Genomic DNA, 4,957 nt, shown 5'->3' with positions numbered 1-4,957 from the left:
CCTCAGCCTCCCAAAGGCGCGGGATGACAGGCTGAGCCACCGAGCCCGGCTCTTTTTTTTGTTTTTTTTTAAGTTGGTGTCTCACTCTGTTGCCCAGGTTGAAGTGCAGTGGCACAATCACGGCTCACCACAGCCTCAACCTCCTGGACTCAGACGATCCTTCTGCCTTAGCTTCCCAAGGAGCTGAGACTACAGATGTGTGCTTTCATGCCCGGCAAATTTTTTGATTTTTTTTTGTAGAGATGAGGTCTCACTATGTTGCCCAGGCTGGCCTCGAACTCCTGAACTCAAGCAATCCTCCCGCCTCAGCCTCCCAGTGCACTGGTATTACAGGTGTGAGCCACCGTGGAGGATCATTGTCTTGAATACCTGCGCGGCACCACATCGGGCTTGCCGAGCACTTCTTCACACTTCACTGCTTTTCCTCCTCCTCTCTGCCAGTTCCTCTCCACCTCGTGGTGACTTCTTTCCTTATCCTTGCTCACTCTCGATTTCCTCAGGGACCCATCCTAAGCCCTCTTCTAGTTTCTTTTTTCTTTTTTTTTGAGTTGGAGTCTCACTCTGTCGCCCAGACTGGAGTGCAGTGGCCGCTCCCGGCCACCACAGCCTCCACCTGCTGGGCTCCGGCGATCCTTGCGCCTCAGCCTTCCCAGTAGCTGGAACTACAGGCCCGCACTACCACGCCCAGCTCATTTTTGATTTATTGTGGAGATAAGGTCTCACCAAGTTGCCCAGGCGGGTCTCGAACCCACGGGCTCAGGCAATCCACTCACCTCAGCCTCCCAAAGGCGGGGGATTGCAGGCTTAAACTAGTTTCTTTGTCTCCCATACAAGGCAGCAGTTTGGCATTATCCATTTGATTGGATACTTTGTAGCTGGAGGCAGCAGTTGGCGTTACTTGTTACACACTGATTGGTTGTACATAATTACTTGATTGGCATGCTGATCGGCTTACAAGATCACCATCCTGATTGGATTTCACCAGAAGTTTGAGCCTGTAGCCTGCCAAAGGGAAAAGCCCAGAAAACAGTAGCACAAGGCAGGAAGTAACTTATTGTTCCCTTTTCTTTCTTTCTTTTTTTTTTTTTGAATTGGAGTCTCACTCTGTCAGCCAGACTGGAGTGCAGTGGCCCTTTTCTTATTCCTGCATTTTCTGAAGGGGCCCTGCCTCAAAACTGCTTCTAGTTTTCCAGACTTTTCCCTTCTCTCTCACTCCTAAGTCTTTGGAAATGCTGTTCCCTCTGCGGAAATGATTATCAACACCCCATCCCTCTTTCCCTGGCTCTGTACCTGCACGGGCTCTTCTCCTGTTGAGTAACTGCTTGTTCTCAGCATGCACAACCCTCCCTTCAGGAGGATTTTTTAAGCCCCTCATGCACGGCACACTTTCTTTTTTGAGTTGGAATCTTACTCTGTCACCCAGGCTGGAGGGCAGTGGCATGGTCATTGCTTACCGCAGCCTCAGACTCTGGGCTCAGGCGATCCTTTTGTCTCAGCCTCCCTTGTAGCTGGGACTACAGGCACACACCACCATGCCTGGCTAATTTTTTTTATGTTTTATTTTTGCAGAGATAAGGTCTTGCTATGTTGCCCAGGCTGGTCTCAAACTCTTGGGCTCAAGCAATCCTCCTACCTCGGCCTCCCAAAGTGCTGGGTCCATGCACAGTGCACCTTCTGCACGTATACAGAGCTCCCTAGTCTGTCTCCATCAAAACATTTATCATGTTACACTGGATTGACTGCATTCCTTCCTACACACTAACCTGTGGGAGTGGGAATTAGTCTGACTCATTTATACTGCTGTGTCCCAGAGATTAGCACAGTAAGTGCCCTAAAGTAGGAGCCAATAAAAAAAAGTACTTTCTAAGTGAAAATACATGTAATTTTTTTAAAGATCAGATTGACAAATGCATGCTTAGATTGTAGAGGAAAGCTGATTTAATTTACTAAAGGGCTTTTTTCAATCTGCTTCTTAGAACTCTAGGGGTTCCATGGAGAGGCCTGGGAACAGAACCGTAGGAGGACGGGGGAGGTGGAGTGGCCAGCTCAGCTTTAAAAACAAAATTTGCTTGGCCAGGTGCGGCAGCTCAGTCTGTCATCCCAGCACTTTGGGAGGTTGAGGCGAGAGGATGGCCTGAGGCCGCGGGTTCGAGACCAGCCCCAGCAACTTGGCAAGACCTTGTCTCTACAATCAATTACAAAAACTAGCCAGGTGTGGTGGCGTGCATCTGTAGTTCCAACTCCTTGGAAGGCTGAGGTGGAAGGATCGCCGGAGCCCATAGGTCGAGGCTGTGGTGGCCGGGAGCATGCCACTGCCCTCCAGCCTGGGCAACAGAGTGAGACTCCAACTCAAAAAATAAATTTGCCTTATTGAGGTATGCTCGACATACAGAAAGCTGTAGATTTTCAATGTATACAACTTGACATGTTTGGAGATAAGGACACACCCATGAAACCATCACCACAACGAATGCAATACATTTATCCACCACCTCCAAAAATCACTCCTGCTCTCTTTTGTTTGTTCAAATGCTTGTTTGTTTTGTGGTAAGAGCATTTAATGTAAGGTCTACCCTCTTTGCAAATTTTTTTTTTTTTTTTTGAGTTGGAGTCTCACTCTGTCACCCAGACTGGAGTGCAGTGGCTGCTCCCGGCCACCGCAGCCTCGACCTGCTGGGCTCCGGCGATCCTTCCGCCTCAGCCTTCCCAGTAGCTGGAACTACAGGCGTGCGCTACCACGCCCAGCTAATTTTTTGATTTATTGTAGAGATGAGGTCTCGCCAAGTTTCCCAGGTGGGCCTCGAACTCACGGGCTCAGGCAATCCACTCACCTCAGCCTCCCAAAGGCACGGGATTACAGGCTGAGCCACCGAGCCCGGCTCTCTTTGCAAATTTTTAAGTATACAACACAATATTGTCCATCAAAAACTCCATATTGCACAGCAGGGTTTCCAGCACTCGTTTATCATTGCTTAACAGAAACTTTGTCCTCTTTGACCAGCTCTCATCATTTACTCCTCCCTACCCCCAGCCCCTGGCAACCACCCTTGCGCGCTCTGCTTCCATGCGTTTGACTCTTTTAGATTCCTCATCGAAGTGAGAGCCTAGTGCCTGTCTTTCTGTGTCTGGCTTCTTTCACTCAGTGTCATGTCCTCCAGGTCCATTCCAGCTTGATTTTTAACTACTTTGTGTACTAGAGACTTTTGGTGTTCTAAAGCTGTGCTCTTATGCATTCTACGAATACTCATCTGGAATGCATGGATGGTGTGTTTGTTTCCACATTTATTTTCTTGGGTCTAGGTCAGAGTGCGGTGTGGGTTTCACTGGGCTAAAATAAAAAGTTTGGGATGTGAACGTCATTACAGGGTCATTGTTCGGCCAACCATGGATGACTTCTTCTAAGACTGTGTACCCGTGCGCACTTTCTTGAATGCATGTTGTCAGAAAGATAAAAGCCCACGTATTCGAAAAACTATTAATAAGGGTCATGATCTCTGCTAAAACAAATCATATCCCTAGTGAATGTAATTTAAAAATCTATTTTTAAAAAAATTTTTAATTTTAAGTATGTGGGGTACAGCTGGGCTCGGTGGCTTAGCCTGTAATCCCAGCACTTTGAGAGGCCAAGGCCAGTGGAGTGCCTGAGCCCATGGGTTCAAAACCAGCCCAGGCAACCTGGTGGGACCTTGTCTCTACAATAAATTAAAAAAAAAAAATTAGTCGGGCGTGGTAACACACACCTGTAGTCCCGGTTACTTGGAAGGCTGAGGTGGAAGGATTACCTGAGCCCAGCAGGTCAACGCTGGGTTGGCCATGAATGTGCCACTGTACTCCAGCCTGGATGACAGAGTGAGACTCCAACTCAAAAAAAAAAAAAAAGCATGTGGGTACAATTCAGGGTTAGGTATACAAATGTTCATTATGCAGGTACCCTTGTTGATGAGGTGTGCCCCTCCCTTCCCTGGCAGTTTCTCACTACTGCCAATCCCTTTCTTATAGTATTATGATAGTTGTCCAAGGTCCGCTTATGAGAACATGTGATACTCAGTTCTTTGTTTCTGTGAGAGATCACTCAACATTATAGGCTCTAAGTCCATCCCAGGAACTGCGAAGTTCATAATTTTGTCCTTCTTTATAGCTGTGTGATATTCCATCGTGTGTATGTACCACATTTTTTTAATCCAGTCCTCTTTTGATGGGCAGCATGGTTGGTTCCATGTTTCTGCTATTGTAAATAATGTTGCAATAAACATACATGTGCAGGTATATTTTTCATAGAAAGATAAAAATCTATTTCAAATGAGTTATTTACATACATGTTTACAGAGCCATATTCAAATGCACCAGACACCACTAAAGTAAATTAGTGCAAACTTTTTGAGAGTATGGAACATCTCTGAAAACACACACATACTTTAATCCAGAAACTCAACTGTTAGGACATTTTTTTCTAGCCATAATTGCAAAAACAAAAACTGCAAAGAGTAGTAATATAAATCGCAATACCTTATGCAAAGGAACATGACACAGTCATTACAAAGAACGAGAGTGACATGCATATGTATAGAGAAAGACATTCGAGAAATATTATTAGGTAGCCTGGCGCGGTAGCTCACACCTGTAATCCCAGCACTTTGAGAAGCCGAGCCAAGAAGATTGCCTGAGCCAGGGGTTCAAGACCAGTCTGGGCAACTTGGTGAGGTTTCATCTGTACAAGAAAAAATAAAAAAATTAACTGGGTCTGGTGGTACATGCCTGTAGTTCCAGCTTCTTGGAAGACTGAGGCGAAAGGATTGTCTGAGGCCAGCAGGTCAGGGCTGTGGTAGCTGTGAACAGCTACTGCACTCCAGCCTGGGTGACAGAGGGAAACTTGGACTCAAAAAAAAAAGAAGGAAAAGAAAAATTGTTAGGTGACAAAGGTGCAGGACGGGACGAGTTCTGATTGCTCTGTGTAATG

Source organism: Carlito syrichta, unplaced genomic scaffold (genome assembly GCF_000164805.1).
Source record: "Carlito syrichta isolate Samal-C Ts95f unplaced genomic scaffold, Tarsius_syrichta-2.0.1 Scaffold314849, whole genome shotgun sequence".
Classification (NCBI taxonomy): Eukaryota; Metazoa; Chordata; class Mammalia; order Primates; family Tarsiidae; genus Carlito; species Carlito syrichta.
This window is presented reverse-complemented; position numbering follows the sequence as displayed.